Source organism: Ambystoma mexicanum, chromosome 2p, assembly GCF_040938575.1.
Source record: "Ambystoma mexicanum isolate Mex_15411 chromosome 2p, UKY_AmexF1_1, whole genome shotgun sequence".
NCBI lineage: Eukaryota > Metazoa > Chordata > Amphibia > Caudata > Ambystomatidae > Ambystoma > Ambystoma mexicanum.
Window position 1 is genome coordinate 730,917,927 of NC_090923.1, and position 17,908 is coordinate 730,935,834.

Consider the following 17,908-nt stretch of genomic DNA (forward strand, 5'->3'; position numbering starts at 1 on the left):
GATGTCCTTCCATTAAAGAATCGTGATAACAAGAGATTACTTTTTTCTGTAAATCTGTGCTGGGTAGGTATAATCGTTCTTGGAAATACAATAAGTTGTCCTTTACTGCAAAGTCCTTTCCCTGCAGATGCCAATTCTGTATGTCTGCTGGAGTTACAAGTTGCCTGGCTTTATCCTTAACTTCCTCTATGGATTCTGTGGCGATTACACCCAGAATTCTTTGTTCGGGAATGATTGGTACAGGTTTAGGGTTGATCAAGTGTTCTTCCACTCCCATCTGAGAAAGGGCATCAGCTTTACCGTTTTTTGTACCAGGTCGATAGGTAATTATGAAGTCAAACTCGGCAAAGAATAATGCCCAACGGAGTTGTCTAGAGGATTGGGCTTTTGCGGTTTTCAAATATTGCAGGTTTCGGTGATCCGTAATCACAGTAACGGTGTGTCGGGCCCCCAGCAGATAATGCTGCCAAGCCTTAAAGGCAGACTTGATAGCCAGAAGTTCCTTGTCAGTAATCGTGTAATTGATTTCAGGAGGCGAGAATTTGCGGGACCAAAATGCCACGGGATGCAACTGATTGGTTACCGGGTCCTTTTGTGATAGAACTGCCCCCATGGCAAGGCTTGAAGCATCAGTTTCCACGATGTAGGGGAGTTCGGGGCGAGGGTGTTTTAAGATTGGTGCAGAGATAAATTTAGTCTTCAAATCCTGGAAAGCTTGTTCCGCCTCGGTAGACCATTCAAAACGTTTGTTTTTCTTTAACAAGGCAGTGATGGGCTGGACTATTCGAGAGAATTCGGGGATAAACCTGCGGTAAAAGTTAGCGAAGCCTAAAATGCTTTGCACACCTTTTACGGAGGATGGTGATGGCCATTTGAGAACTGCATCGACCTTCTTTGAATCCATACGCACTCCGCCAGGTGATAATATGAATCCCAAGAATTCAACTTCAGTCACGTTGAAAACACATTTTTCCAACTTAGCGAAAAGTTTGTGTTGACGCAATCTTTCGAGGACCATTTTCACGTGTTTCCGATGTTCAGATTCCGATGAAGAATAAACGAGGATGTCGTCAATGTAAACAACAACACACACATCTATGAGCTCTCTGAGGACATCGTTCATAAAATATTGAAAGGCGGCCGGGGCATTACAAAGTCCGAAGGGCATGACCTGATATTCAAATAGCCCATACTTGGTGCGGAAGGCCGTCTTCCATTCATCGCCCTCTTTTACTCGTACCAAGTGGTAAGCTCCTCTAAGATCCAGCTTTGTATATATGCATGCTTTTCTGACTTGGTCCAGGAGTTCAGGGATCAAAGGTAACGGATATCTATTCTTAACGGTGATCTGGTTCAGGGAGCGATAATCTATACAAGTTCTAAGGTCTCCTTCCTTTTTTGGAACGAAGAACAAAGCTGAAGAAGCAGGGGACTTGGAAGGACGAATAAACCCATTTGCCAGGTATTGATCCAGGTATTGTCGAAGGTGAAGGTTCTCAGGCTCGGTGAGGGCATAAATTCTACTACAAGGAGGAGTAGATCCAGGTATCAGGTCGATCTGGCAGTCATAAGACCTATGAGGAGGTAGAGAGTTAGCCTGATCCTTCCGGAAAACATCTTGGTATTCTAGGTATTCGGGAAGTAACTGGGGAGTCTCTGAAGAAATTGCTGCCAGTGCAACACCAGGTGGAGGGTGACAAGTAGAGACACATTCTGGAAACTGGACCGTTCTTGCTCGCCAATCGATCAGAGGATTGTGTTTCTCTAACCAAGGTATTCCTAGAATAATCTGAAACTGAGGGGCCTTGATCACATCGAACACGATCTTCTCATGGTGTCCATCTTGACTTACTAGCGTCACTTCTTGAGTGGTATGCGTTACTGGCCCGGAGGCTATCTCCGTACCATCCACCGTAGTAATGACGTCCTTTACAGCCTTGGGACAAAGAGTTAGATTCATCCTCAAAACCATTTCATGATCCACATAATTGCCGATGGCACCGCTGTCGACGTAAGCTTCAATTGCATGTAATCGATCCGGATTATCAGGGCTAATGAGGACCATAGGTATCACGAAATGCGAGGTCACGGAACTGGTTTTCACGCTCGGCAAGAGGACCTCTATTCTTGTCGGGCGAGGTCGTTTCCCTGCTCAGAGTTTGTAACTTTGTTAACTGCAGCTCCTACTGCCTTCTTGGCAGGTTTCACCGGACAGTCTCGAAGAAAGTGCCCTGAGTTTCCGCAATAGAGGCATAATTGCAACTGTTTTCTCCTTTCCCGCTCCTTTTGTGTTAGAGGACCTTTCAGACCCCCTTTTTGCATGGGTTCCCCGGAGTCTACTCCTTTGGAAGGAGTTGGCGGTTTGGAAAATACTCGAGCATCAAACTTGGAACGATCGGCCTTCCTGTTCTGCAGTCTGTGATCTATTTGAACGACTAAGTCTATATAGTCTGAACAATCTTGTGGGGGATTCACTACTTGGGCTAACACATCTTTGAGCTCTCCGCGTAGACCTCTATAAAACAGCGTAATCCTTTTGTCCTCAGGCCAGTGAGTTTCCACTATCAGTCTGTTGAAAGACGCAATATAAGCCAAAAGGTCTTGATTACCTTGTCGCAACGAAAGAAGCTCATTGTCCAAGGCCTGCCCCTGTGAATGTCTTGCGAACAGTTTTTCCATACTGAGCTGAAAAGCTTGAAAATCATGGAGGACCGGATCATCTTGATTTACTAGAGGGATCGACCAGTCTGCCGCATTGCCACTAAGGTACGAAAGCACGAAAGCTACTTTAGCTTGATCAGTTGGAAAGGCTGCTGGCCGGCATAAGAAATGCAACCGGCACTGATTGATAAATACTGCAAACCTCTTTGGGTCACCAAAAAATCGTTCGGGCGGAGCCAGAGGTACATTCCCAGGTTGGTTGATCTGCACTGGATTCATAGAGGATGTAGAAGGAAGATTTCCCCCAGATGCGGGTAACGGGGTCTGTCCGGCTTGTGACTGTAGCAATTGTCTAGCGAGATCATCTGTTCGCTCCTTGGAAATAATCAGTTCCCTTCTTAGAGCGTTCGTTTCCTGACGGGCTGCATGCACTTCTGCCCTTAGTTCCCCAAGTAACTGGGCTAGCTGGTCGGTATCCGAGGTTTCCATAGCGCCTGGACGGGAGTTTTGTGGTAGGCTTTGCGTTCTGTAACACTCACCTGATTCCCGTAGAGGAGCCGGTCTTGACTGGGCGTATACCGTATCTTCAAAGGTGATGTGTAACACACGGCTGGCTCTTTGGGCTGGACCTCTGTGCACTGTATGTCTGGCTCGAAGGGTAAGATGTCTGCAGATAGAAAATGTGGGATTAATGAACTGGGTTATTGAATGTCTCTCTCTTCTTCCCTTTCTCTTCTCCTGTAGAACCCCAAAGGTTAACGCTCTCACCTTAGGTAAGTGAACGCCGTGCTCTCCATCTGCCTCGAGGCAGGGTGCTGTAACCAGTTTCTTCACTGGATAAGGGGAGCAGGCCTCTTGACTTCAGAGGACTGCTGTCCGTCGTTTACTGCACGAACGGTAAGTTTCGAGTAATTCTAATGTCTTTAAAGTCTTTAGTAATGATGTCTCTTGTTTTGCAGGGTTCTGGCGATGGCGGATGGCGGGCTGAAGTGAGTTGAAGATGGAGCCCGTGTGATGAATAGAAGCGCCTGGAAGCACGTAAGTAAGAGCTTGTTGCCTGCTTCACGATGCGCTCTAACTGTCTTTTTATTTTGCAGGTACAAGTTCGGGGCGGCTGCAGGGTGCCGGAATACCCACTGGGTTAGATGTGGAAAGGAGTAATGGCACGTGAGTATTAAAGTTCCCCAATGTCTTGAAACGCACCTTGTTTTGTCTTTCAGATGCGGGATGCAGCGCCGAAGGCCTCCGGAGCGTGCGAAGAGTTGGTAAGCCTTTGTCTTTCAGATGCCGGAATGCAGCGCGAGGCGTTGGTGACAGCCGATGGACCAGGTAAGTGAAGAGCTGTCACTGAAGACCGTAATGCTAACCTGTTCTTTCTTGTCTTTATAGGTGTTGCTGAAGACTGGATTCAGAATGGTAAGCCTTTTTCCTTAGGCCCAGGATCAGATGCAGAAGACACGATGAGCGTTCTGCTGCTGAGGATGCAGAGTAACGCAAAGCAAGATTCATCCATCGGGTGTGGTTTAAATAGCCTCCTGTAGTGCTTAGGTGTCTCCTTCCACAGCCACGCCTAAGAAAAGAGTTCCTGCTTTCCTGAAGAGTTCCAGTGTTCTGAATCTAGGGAGTGGCTCCTGCCCCACCCAACAGGAAAAGTAGTTCCAAACAGAAGAGGATCAGAGCCTCAACTGGCAGGCAAGTAAGCATCATGGTCTGCTGCAGGTAAGTCCACCCAAGCATTATGAGCCCGGCGCTTCCAGCGCTGGGACTGGGCATATTTATGAGCCTGGTGCCACTGGCGCCAAGACTGGGTCCAAAAGGTCCCAATTGGAACTGGTTGGCACTCGGAACCTGGGTTATGGATCTGCTTCCAAGGGAGTTGGGAAAACCCTGACCTTTTGGAAGCAGAGATCATGACACTTGGTCTGACTCAATCCTTTGGGGTAGTCCAAAACACGGGAAGATGTGATTGATCATCAGGGCAGCTGCTGTTTCTTCCTTGCAATTTGGGGCTGGGAGACATTCCACTCTTTTAGTAAACAAGCATGTTACGGTCAACACGTACTTGTTCCCCCTAGAGGAGCGAATCACGGGCCCGATAAAATCGACTTGCAAATCTGACCCAAGGCAGTGTCATCCCCCTCTTTTGGAGGGGAGCACGGTGTGTGAGTGATGTTGGCTGACATTGTGCACACACAAGACACCCCTTCAAGTGCTGGTTGAGGTCCTGCACCATGTGTGGCCAGTATGCAACCTCTCGCAAGATTTCTAATGTCGTATGAAACCCCTGATGACCGGCTGTGGCCGCATCATGGGCGTGACTTTGCATCAGGCTTTGGAATGAGGTAGGGAACACCCACTGGTCATGACCAGATATGGCTCTACTCACCAACAAACCGTCTTGGATTTGGAACATTTTTGGACATTTCATCAACACTCTGAGGTCTGTCAGGGGAAAGTTCTCAGGGTCCTCAATGTGTTGATAAAGCTTACCAATTATTGGATCCTCTTTTTGAGCAGTGATCAAATCAGCATCTGGGGTCTTCTTACTCCATTGTGTAGTTGGGAGTTCATTGTGAGCGTTTGTCTGGGACCTAGTGATAGCAGTGACTTGGATATCCCCCAACATGGACTCGAACTCAAGTAGATTCCCTTTGATGGCTCTGGTTTTGGCCATCTGATCAGCTAGGTCATTTCCAGTTTTGTCTGGTCCCTCTACTTTGGAATGACCCTTGATCTTTTTCCAGTAGATGGTCACCCCATTCGAGGTGACCAGATCATCAATATTTTGTAGTAATTTTCTGTGTTTTAATGGTTTATTATTTGCACATAGCATGCCTCTGGTTTTCCAGTTAACCAGGTGCTCCACGAACCCGTTCCGTACATAATCTGAATCAGTGATTATGACCAGTTCGTGGAGTTGGTGTTGGACAGCAGTGAGGATGGCTTGATGCACAGCCATCAGCTCTGCTACCTGACTACTTCGGGGACCGATTTTGTACCCAGCAGAGGGTTCTGGATTCTCATTCACCCATGCATTCCCTACGCCGGCCACAAATTCCTTTTCCCGTTGTTGTCAACGTCGTAGGACCACCTATCCACATAAACAGTGGACATTCCCTCACACTTGTCTTCTTCATAGACTTTGTGTTGGGAATTAAGGTATGCTTCCATGTTGTCCTTGGTTTTAAGACTTTCGTCCTCGAGACAGTTTTCTCTGGCACAAACATGCAAGTCAGCTAGACCTTGCGCAAGGGGACTCTTCTTGTTTTGGCCATATCTGACCTCCACAGGAAAGCCTTGCATTGACAGAATCCAGGTAGTAATTTGGGAATTACTCACATTTCCGGGCCGGATTCTGTCACTTTGAAGATATTGCAGAGGCTGGTGTGGAGTCTCCACTATGATGTGTTCCCCCTGCATAAACGGGTGGTAATTCTTCAGTGCCCACACCGTTGCCAGGAGTGCCTTCTCACAATTGTTGAATTTTTCCTCCACAGAGGATAATGTCTTACTCGCATAGGAGATTACTTTATTGACCTTGTCATGCTTTTGATATAATACTGCAGTCAAGCATGTATTTGAGAACCCTGTCTCCAAGAAGAACTCCTTGTTTTTGACAAAGGTAAGCTAGGCAAGGCGCTTGTGAGAGGCTTCTTTTGAGTTGTCTTACTGCCTCGGCTTGTTCTGTACCCCACTCCCACTTGACCCCCCCTTCAATAAATGGATCAGGGGTCTCTTGATCTCTGCGTAATCCTCAATGAACTTTCTACTGGAATTAGTCAGTCCAAGGAGGCTCCTTAGTTCCCGCAGAGTTGTGGGGTCTTTTAGTTTCTGGAGTGCTTATACTTTCTTTTCCTGGGGACAGAGACCCTCAGGAATGATCTCATGCCCCAAGAAATCGACACGGGTCCTGCACCACTGTGCCTTTTGGAAAGAGAGTTACGCTCCAGCAGCCCTCAACTGTGTCAGAACATAACGGATCTCTGCTATATGTTCCTCCAAAGTTGAGCTTTTGATTAGAACATCATCTACATAGGCCAGGTTATCCCTTTCACCCAAGCCTTATGCAGAAAGATGTTGAATTAATTGCCGGAGTTGATGTATCCGAAGGGAGTCCGGATCCAAGTGTACTGCTGCCCCCCGAAGGTAAAGGCCAGCTTGTATTGATCCTCCCTACTGACAGGTACAGTCCAGTACCCATTGGTCAGGTCAATTGAAGTATACCTTTGACCCCTGGCTCTGGGCCAGTCCTTGGTCAATGTAGGGAAGAGGCCATCGGTAAGTATGGACTCGTTTGTTGAGCTCCTTTAGGTCAGCACAGAATCTCCACTGGCTGTTTGGTTTCAAAATCCCCAGCACCGGATTATTGAAGGTGCTGTGGACTGGATGAATTATCCCACGGGACTCAAGGTTCTTAATTATTTCATTAAGGGACTCAATTGATGCGAGAGGCAAGCGATATTGCTTGACAAACACTGGAGTCATGCCAGGGGTCGTGGGAATTGTTGTTGTGTGGATATCGGTACGGCCACAGTCATATGAGTCCACCGCAAAGAGATCTTGAAAATCTAAGAAAACTTGTCTAAATTTTTGCTTTTGCTCCCGAGTCTCACAGGCATCAGCCAGGTTTGCGCTCTCTTCAACCATCTGCCGGAAGCCTGGAAAGACTTCTGGTTTGGCTATCTCAGCGGCTTCCTCCAGCTGGGTGGAGAAGTCCCTGGTCAAAGTACTGACTTAGACTGATGGCTTCAGTTGGGGAAGGCAGTCTTGGTGGACTTGAAAGATCACCTCATCCCTCCTGAAGTCACAGGTCACCACTTCCTTACCATAAGGGCAGGAAGAGTACACCAGGAAATTACCCCCATGCCTGGTGAAGATTCTGTCTGGTGTTGTGTTATTGTCGCTGTCACTGTCAAAACAGTCACTGGGGATTGGTCCTACCAGTTTGTTACCTAAATCTATGGAAAAATGTCAGTCATCAACTGCCATTCCAATAATAGTGCCTGCGCCCAGACTGATACTCCTTAGGTTGCTGTTATCCACCTCTATTGGAATGGTGTTGTGTTCTGTGTTAACTAGTGGTGTTGGGTTTAACCCCAACCTTGCTGTTGGAAATGGGCATTGAGGTGAACATAGGCATCCGGATTTTTCAGTTTCTGTCCTCTCTTCATTTTTACTTCAAGTGAGAATTGTCAGGTCCGTTCTGGGATGGTGACTTCCTCTCCAATCTGAATTTCAACTGCATATGGCAGCAGTTGAACTGACCGAAATGCTTTCTCTGGGTCATCAAAGTCCATGGGATTACCCGCTAATCAGGATCAGGCTTTGAAGTTTATTAGGTCCAAACTTATGGCAAAGCGATTGAGGATGTTACTGCCTAAATAAAATGCAGCAGGGACATCTCGCACGCCCCAACAATTATGGACTATGCTCTTGTTGCCTATGGAAATTTTGAGCATGCACCTGTTTGGAATTGGGTGTTTCCAGGTCCATTTCCCATGTATCTATCAATTTAAATATGGGAATGGTTGGATCTTCTGGGGGTTTTCGGAACATGGCTTCGCTGATGAGGCTCTTAGTGTCGTTCATGCACACTCGGGCGAGAACAGAGTCCTTCCTCTCATTTAACTGAATAGGGATGAACAACTGCTCTCCAATTTTCTGAATGTCAGACAAACTTTGAGCTGGTTTCTCATAATTTTGGACTACAGGAGTGGGATTTCCTGGTTGTACATTTGTATAGAATTTCAGAGTGTTCCCTTCCAGTGTGGAATGCCACTTAAGACTGGGAGGAAGGTTGATTTTCAGAAATAGAGAGGAATTTCCATCACCAGTTTATTGTCCTAATGCAATTACTGTCGCGTCAGGGATTTGGTTGTTTTAGAAATGGAATTCACTTTGGTCAAGTTTTTGTTCAACCATGTGGCATGTGCCATTTAAACTAACATGGTTGACACTATGTTTTAATTTTATTGGTCGGTTAGTCTGGGTCTAGAGGACCTTGTTTACACAATCTATGAGGGGAGACAATCTACACAGGATGTCATTTCCCAGTAAACATGGTGTGCCCTCTGGAGTCACAACTATGACCGGGTGCTTCACCTTGTGTTGCCCAATTTTAATGTCTAAATCCGCAGTCCCCTCGACAGGAATCTCATCCCCATCAGTTCTGAAGTTTTCCAGGAAGAAGGATGAGAGGGATTTGGTATTTCTCCCCCCCTTCCCGAATTCAGCTGATCAAAGGCCCTTTTTGACAGAAGGGTGGCTTGGGGGTGTCCACCAATGCAAAAAATGTACATCGCCCCTGTATTTGGAATGGGGCATTCAATCTTCCCTCCTTCTCCTCAAGGGGCAAAGATAAAGCAATTTCTTTGCTTTGGATTCTGACAGAGGGGTGATTTGGGCAGGATTTTGTTTGTGATCTTGGGAACCTGTAAGAAAAAAGTGACAGTTGGCTATGGGGGAAGTTTTGCGCTCCCCTGGTTCTGTTTCTGGGCTGTCCCTCCCCCACCCCTTTTTGGAGGCAATCATCAGAATTGGTTTGAACAAGGTGATTTTCTTGCTGGTCATTCTCGGCTTCGATGATGGGCGGTTTTAACTTGGTCCCCACATCTACCCAATCTTGATCAGGATCTCTTGGGACCCATTTTTCTTTGGGAGGAGTTCCCCCATCCCTGAAGGAGAAGATCCTTTTCCCAGAATGCTCTGAGGACACCTCTCCTTCAAATTGGGAGATTTGAACCTCCTCCACAAAATGGGTCTTTTTAGGCTCTTTATTTCTCCTACCAGCCCTCTGTTCTTTAGGTTGCAGATTTTTGGGGGCAGGAGATTTTAGTTCCGGTTCCTGGGTTTCCAGGGGCTTTTCACAAGTGGGGAAGGAAGCTTCCTCCAAGGCTTTACACCCCCTTTTCCCCTGTGCCTCCTCCCTGGGAACCAGTGGGTTGTCGGGGTTCTCTCCCTGTCATTGCTCTGGAGTACCAGACCCTTGATTTTCGGGTTTCTGAGTCACCATATTGATCTGAGAGTTCTGCTGAGCCCTCAACATGCGACCTAGATCCTGTGCCAAGTTCTGGACCTGGCGCTCCAGTTGGGGCACCCGCTCTGGCTGGTACGGGGTTCTCTGGTCTAACCTGGGTTGATCACGGGAAGGGTAACTGTAATTTCCCCCATAATACCCTTGGTTGAGATAGTTTTGGTACCTTTCCACCCTTGGCCTCCCCTCTCCCGGATTGGGCTGTCTGGCCTCAGGAAAGTGTGGAAAAAAAGAAGAGTTGTTTTGGAGGTTGGTGTTTGGCGGGTACCGGGGAAAGAAACGCAACACGGCATTTGGGGGATTACTGCCCTCCTGGGGAAAGTTAGGAGGGAAGTTTCCTGGGTTGGCGGCTGCCTGGTTGGATCCCCCTCCACCTTGGGCTGGGGGAGTCCACACATAGCCCAGGATGGGTCTGCTGCCCTTGTAACAGGGGCTGATGTAGTCAGGGAAGTTAGGGGTCCCGTGTGTGGGGTTACCTCCCTGACTCCCTGTTTGGGATTGGCCTGAGGGCCTTCTGGGTCTTTGGTTAGTAGGATTTTGCACAGGAATGTTTTTAGGCCCCCCCCCATCTCCAGATCTAAAATGGGGGCAACCTTCACCTCCGCCACATTAGAAACAGCAGGGGTGTTGGTTGGTTTTGGACTTATTAGCACTTTTATTTTCTACTGGTTTCTGCATTTCGTAAGTGTGAGTTGTTTGTTCAATGACCCAGTCTAGTGATCTTTTCTCATGAAAGTCCCTCACCAGCTGGGTCATAATGTATTTAGGGAGTGCATGAAAGAAGGTATTGATGAACTCCCTACTGTCTGTGCGCACCCTCCTGGTTGTCTGCGCAAAGGCACGTTTCAGCTCTTGGACAAATTCTTGTCGGCCCTGGTCTTCCCCACATTGCAGATTGTAGGCCGCCTTGCGGGCCTCTTGAGGGTTTCTGTGTATTGAGAAATGCTTTAAGACGGCCGCCCTATAGGTGGACCATCTTGAGTGGTTCTGATCCTCCAGCCCCGTAAAGAAGCTGGAGTATTCAGGGGGAAATGTCCACTTGACATACTGAATACAACTTTGGCTGTCCTTCAGGTGGAAAGTCTCCATCATTTGCTCATACAATTCGAGGTGCTCCCAAACTGAATATTTGGCATTTTTATTGTAGGGCGTTATGATGCTCCTAATGGCCTTGATTTGCTTCAGGGGATCTTTCAGTAGGGCCCTTTTAATTTTGTTGGCCTTTTTAGTTTTGGTCACCCTTGTGCACTCATCCTCTGACTCAGAGGCACTGCTGCCGGAGGTGGCTGTCTGATCCTCTAGGCTCTCCCTGATTCTGCGGGCTTGGGAATGACTGGCAGAATGTGGGGGCCTAGTCTCTTGAGACCTGTGGCGCTCAGAAGAGTCTTCTGACTCTCCCTTGCTCCCAGGATTGGCTGAGTACCCCCCCACTCCCCACTGCCCTAGCTGGGAAGAGGTTTTTAAGATGCTCTTTGTGGCCCTAATTTCATAGAATTCCCCACCAAATTTGACTCACTGATCACTTGGTAGGTGATATTTTTGAGGACCCAGTTCTCTGATTCTCCCCTCACTGGAGTCTCCCTGATCAGAGAGGTTGGCCTTAATATTTGGGAACCTGTACATAGATGCCCACCCATCCATTTCTGGGAGGCGCTGATCTGTCCCATATCTCCCATTGTGTTGAAGTCTACTATCCCTGTGGCCCTTGGTTCATATGAGCCAGTGGACATGAGGGTGGCAGAGTCCATGGAACTAAAGGGATTAAAGTCCCTGATGCCAGGGGTCCTCAGGTTATGCTCAGGAGTTTCTCTTTCCCAACTTACCTCATCTCTTTCAGCCCCTATTCCCTGATGACGTGCCAAAATCTGACCCTTTTGCTCTGCTATTAAGGCCTTACTGGTCTCTATGATTTGTTCTTGCACAGCTATCTGTTTGTGGAGCCTGTCATTCTTTTCACAGAGAGCCTCATTGTCTCTCTGTGCTTCCTGCCTAGATTGGAAATACTGGGGCAATGTTTGCTTCAGGAGACTCACCTCCTGAGTTTGGTCCTTATTGGTCTGATCGTTCCTTGCCAAAGCATCCTCCACCCGCCGGGTGTGCTCTAACAGCTTTTCATAATCAGTTTTGATTTCCCCAAACTCCTGAAGGGCCAGCTTTCTTTCCTCCAACTTTGTTTTTAAATGGCTGACTTCCTGGCCTAAGGCGTCCCTCTCCTGACTTAGAGTGCCCTTCTGCTCAGCCAGGTCGTCCCTCTTTTTTTTAATTGCACCAGCTTTCTGGTGCTCCTCATCAAACTCTGCTTGGGATTCTAGGTCTTTAATAATTAATTTATTATTTTCCTCTTTCAAGGATTCTAGGTGGTTCTCTGAAGTGATTATCTGTTCTGCGCATGCTCTGTTAAAAGTTAATTGCTGTGTCAGTTTTTGTTGACTCTTTTGTAGAGAGTCCAACCTTTCCTGACACTCTCTTTGCAGTGTCTGTACCTGGGTATCTTACTTTGCATTCTTTTGCAGTAAGAGAGCCAGATCTTCTTGGAGTTGGGTGGCATACTGCCTAGCCTCTGTTTCAGATCCTTTGCTATCCTGGAGCCTTTGCTCTACAGAGTCCAGATTAGTCTGGATTTTCTGCAGTGCTTCCCCTTGCCTCTTTGTCAAATCTACATGGTCTGTGTGCTTTTCCTGTGTGACTCCTATGTGGAGGTACAGGTAGGCCGCTATTTTGGTAATTTTACACTGCTCCTCTTTTATTTTAGGGGCCATGTACAGCTCGCTAAGCGCTTGATGTAAAGAACCCTTGTCCTGCTAGGTATCAAGGTTGATTTCAGTGATTTGCTGTTTTATTTCCTGCAGCCATACCTGTTCGTCCTGTTCTGGACATTCACCCCTGACAAACAATTTGTGCAGGTAGTGTTCCCTAGCAATATTAATTTCCACCGGGGTCGCCATTCCAGCCATATTAATTTCCTTCTGACTTATCTCAGGGTTATTTTACTTTTGCAAACAGGCCCAATTCCATTGAGTATTTCTTTTGAGGGGTGCTTGTACAGTGTAGCACATTATGGTCACCCAACAAGGTGTATGTACCCCATCGGCTAGCATGCTTTGTTAGACTGTCACGAGTGGTATGTCAAATTCAGGATCCTGGCACCGAGCCCCCAAGCTGTAAGTGATTTCAATCTGGCACACACCCAAGTCATGCCCAGCATGTAGTGCACAAATGAAACCCTTATTTATTTTTATCTATAAATTCAATATTCTGAACGATATACCACTCATATCACATCCTTCTCCTGAGACCACCCCGGTCACACTCAACCCGGAATCAGTATAGTTTGCAAAGGTAAATATTTATTTATGTATTTAGGATTTAATCACAATATATTTTAATAGGTAACAACAACCACCAATGGGGTGACAGAACACTGAATATTATATTTAATGCACTAGGAATCAAATAATGGGCACAAAAATAAATGCAGCACAGAAAAGAATACTTTTGGGTTGGTTTGGAACAGATAGCACTATGGTTAGAGGCTCCCCCTGCAACACCCCTCAACCCACCAATCTGCAATTAAATAGATGTGAGGAGAGAACAGGTACTCAGGAATAACATAAATCAAACAGAATATCACTCCCACCTTCCCCCTTCAAACACAAGAGAAAAACGGAATTGACTTTTTAACTGTCAGCATGGCTTTGAAATTGTCTTTAGAATTGGCTGAGCAAAAACACCAAATGCGGTTAAAAATACTTAAATTATGATACATTCCTATGGGAGCCGCTTTGAACAGATGCAAACAGTCACAAGCAATGATTTAGTCAGAAGAAAACTTTTGAAATCTGAAAGTTCAAGTAGGAAATAAATTAAAGCTAATTCACACGTGTCAAATTTCTCTGAATGTCAAATTGCGGCAAACTTTTCCTTATGCAATATTCGCTATAACGGGCCGATCACACTGGGTTCTATGGATAGCTAAGGATGGTAGGTACATGTAGGAGTTGAAATTTCGCTTCTTTCATAAAAACAGGGAGTTATAGAGGTTTTAGTAAAAGATATTTTTGCAAAATAGGCGCAAGAATAGAAAACAGAAAGTCGGGTTTGGGGGGGCGCTGTTGTGCAGCCTACAAAATGGCTGCTTAGCTCTAAAGCATGTGCCTAGCCGCTGATCATCCGGCTACATCTGCGGTTCTTGGCATAATCCTCCATCTCCATCTTGCCCCCTGCGTTGCTGACTGCCTGGGCTACCTTCACGCCTGATCCTGAGCGAATCGGACCCCCAAGGCCCCCAACTGACTATTATGCTGTGCCTCGCTGGAGGCCGACTCTGGGCCTGCGGGGTGCCGCTGTGACCGCTGCGAGCCGGCTGTGCGCCGCCCTCTGGAGCTTCCGTCTGCTGCCCCGGACCTGGCGCTCCAAAACCAACACTTTCCCTGGAAACTTGGCCGCTCCACACGCGCAGCCTTCCCGACTGGACCCGGGCTGCCAGAGACCCCCACCCCTCGCATGTGGCGCGTGGCTGCTGCTCGCCCTGGAGGTAGGGTGTTCCGGTCCTACGCCGATCGGAGGGAGCGAGCAGGGCCGCTGCGGTGGGCTGTACTTTGCCTACCTTGCTCTGTGGACCTGCAGCGGAGATCCCGCTCTGACCACCTGCGGGGGCCCACGCCCGGTGCTCTACGGCGGGAGTTCATCCCGCTACTACGTGCGGGTTTTCCGCCTCCGCTGAGCCGCTGGGGGTGCGCGGCGGCGCTCCTGTCCTGGGTCCTCTGCCCACTGCTGGAACCCTGGGGCTCCCTGCTGAGTTCTCCCCGCTTGGGATTGCGGCCTACAGGTGAGGAGCTTTGCGGTGGGTCCATCTGCCAGCCCTGTACCCGCTGCAGCTGCTCCCCCCCCGGACTGCCTAATAACAACTTCGATCCCTATGGGGGTGTGACCCATTGGAGCTGCTCATGTCAATGCGGGCCCCCCGCACCTCCCGGTGTCTGCGCGAGTGGGTTCCCTGAGGCTGCGACCCCTCTATAATTCGACCAACTGGATGGTCAATTAGCTGCAGACTCACCGTAGCTGGTTGCCCTCACTACGCCTAGTGCAATCCGCCGACACTGTCACATTCGCTGCAGACCCTCCACTCCACAGAGGCCCGCTTCCTCCACACCACCATCTTCTCCCACGGGGCGCCCACACCGCACCCAGACTCCCACTTCCTACAATGTCGAGCCGCTCCAAAGGAACTGCCAAAGGGGGTTCCATGGATAAGTTCGCTAAGGCGATCCCTCGAGCTGAAGCGGCCCACATGTCGCCCCCACAAGAGGAGCTTGATAATGACACCATTCCCGGGGTTGTGGCGCCAGATCTTACTACACTAATGGAATTGATGGCCAAAAACTTCACCTCATTCCACGAAAAGCTTGACGACATCAATGCAAACGTTGCCTCACTTAAAACTCGTGTAGATCAGGCGGGATCTAGAATCACGGAGGCCGAAAATAGAATTTCCACTAATGAAGATGCTATACACACGCTCCAAGACACTGTGGCCTCCTTGTCGCGTGACATGAAGAGTGTAAGGGCGAAATGCGATGATTTGGAATCTCGTTCCCGCAGAAATAACCTACGCATCATCGGGGTCCCCGAGAACGCCCTCAAAGAGCGGATGGAAGATGCTGTGGAGAAACTGCTTAAAGACCTGCTTGATAATCCGGACCTCTCCCCATACTTCACTGTGGAGCGAGCTCACCAGGCCCTATCACCACGACCTAAAACGGGCAACAGCCCTAGGCCCATAATCGCCAAAATTCTCAACTACCGCGACAGGGACCTCATCCTCCGCCTGTCACGGGAGAAGGGTGACCTACGACTGGAGGACCACACCATTAGAATCTTCCCGGATTTCTCAGTGGCGGTGCAGCAGGAGAGACGTCAATTTCTTGGCGTTAAGAAACTGCTCAGGGAGCGCAATGTCCCATATGCCATCCTGTTCCCCGCACGGCTCAAGATCACCCATAATGGCAAATTGTACTTTTTCACCGTCCCAGATGAGGCGGTAAAATTCATCGAGATGCAAATACCTCTCCATAGTCCGAGGGACGGCCACGCTGACGGCATCTGAACACGCACTGTGTGGCCCAACGGAACTTACTGTATCTGCTGATCCCTGATTTGTGATATGCTATTGGCAACATGGTTCTGTTTACTATGAGTTTGTGGTCCGCTACTGCATGCATTTATGTCGTGGTCCGGCTCCTGAATGGTAGGTGCTGGTCACTCCTTTCTGCTGGACTCGGGTGCTGACCAACCGCCCCGGCCTTTGGTCTTGGCTGACCTGGGGGGTGCTCTCGGGCTCCGGGGTCCGACCCTACAATCCGCCCGTTGCAGTAACATGACCCGGCCAGCAGATGCTTCCTTTAGTATGCTTAAATTGACGGCTGTGTGGTGTCAACTCATCCCACTAATTCAAAACCATGGCCTGTGCCTTATAGGTGCTTTGCTTACACGAGATCCAGGAATCTTACTAGGCAATGCTTGCACCCCCTATTAACCTTGTCTCTGTATTCACCATGATACATAGCTCTGGTACACACACTTCATTTGTCATCTCGGAGATACACTCCATGGGGCCAATGCATTATTGATCTGGCCTGCCCTTTAATAATCACTGTCACTTGTTGCTTAAATCGCAATGCTCTGATGCCTCTGCGGCAGCCCTTATTTCCCACTTGAGATGAGGGGGCATCCACCACGTGACTGTTGTAACTGTTTGTATTGTAAACGAATTGCTACGACGCATAAGCTGGTCCTTGTTTCCTACTTAGACAGGCGGGCCATGCATTACATGACCGCCAACACTGCTCGTCTTGTAACGGAACCATTTGGTTCCAAGCGTGCTAGTGCACGGCAACGGCGCACCCCACTGCGATTGCACTGTTCTTGGATACACCTCTGTTGTGGGTTAGCCCCTGTTGGGCTTTTGGACAGTCTGAGCCAAGTTGGGGACGGCTCAGCTGTGTACAGCTCGGGGAGGGTGATGTTCACACTACTAACCTCGGGTTGGTGGTGAGGGTGGTGGGCGGGTATGGGGTGTTATTCCAAAAAGGCACACGAGGTTTTGCGGCGCGTGTATTGAAGGGCAGCAAGCGCACTTTCAATCCCAACTCCTTGGGCTCACACTATCACTGGACATGGGATGTTCACTGAGCCGTGCGTTGTGGGATTAGATATTTACCAATGAAATGTCTACCGTCATAATGTCCTGGAACATCCGGGGTTTAAGTAACCACACCAAGGCCCGTAAAATCATGGCCTATGCTAATAGGCATAGCTGTAGGGTACTACTTTTACAGGAGACACACTCCAATGGTCACATCCCAAGGACCATAGCCCCATCATGGGGCCCCGCCAGATTCTCCACCTCCTACTCCTCCCAATCTAGGGGCGTACTCACGATGATCCATAAATCAATCAAATTCATACTGCATAAAAGCTACATAGACCCTGAAGGACGTTACGTTATATTACATTGCACTCTGATTAATAAAGAATATCTGCTGGTCAACACATACTGCCCCAACATAGACTCTCCCGAATTCTTTGGCGCTGTAGCCACCATACTGCTGGGCTTCGTGGGTGTTCCAATTATATGGGGAGGAGATCTGAACCTTATTCTGGACACTGTCCTGGACAGAACTGGAACTGCTACCAGAGCCCTGTCCAGTGCTGCATGTAAGTTACGCAGCCATATACAGATACTGAACATCTGCGACGTCTGGAGGACACTGCACCCCCAGCGGCGGGAGTACACCTATTACTCGTCTGTGCACGACAGCTCATCAAGAATAGACCTGTTCCTGGTATCCAGGGAAATTATGGGCTGGGTGGGGGGCTCCTGGATCCTACCTCGCACACTATCAGACCATGCTCCAATTACAGTCTCGGTGGAAGTGGGGATGCCCATCCCGACGTTCAGCACCTGGCGCTTTAAATCTGAGGCCCTCAAAGACATCGTCTTCAAGGCTGAAATATTGGCTGACATCGAGTCTTTCTTTGAGCGCAACTCTCTTCAAGATACATCAGCCGCGGTAAGGTGGGACGCCTTTAAAGTGTATATTAGGGGAATGTCTATCTCCCGAGAGGCTGGAGTACTGAAAGCAATAAGAGCTGCCCTTGGGCGTTCTGAAGCCAAACTGAAACAACTACAGCTGCAAAGCCCCACGGCTGCTG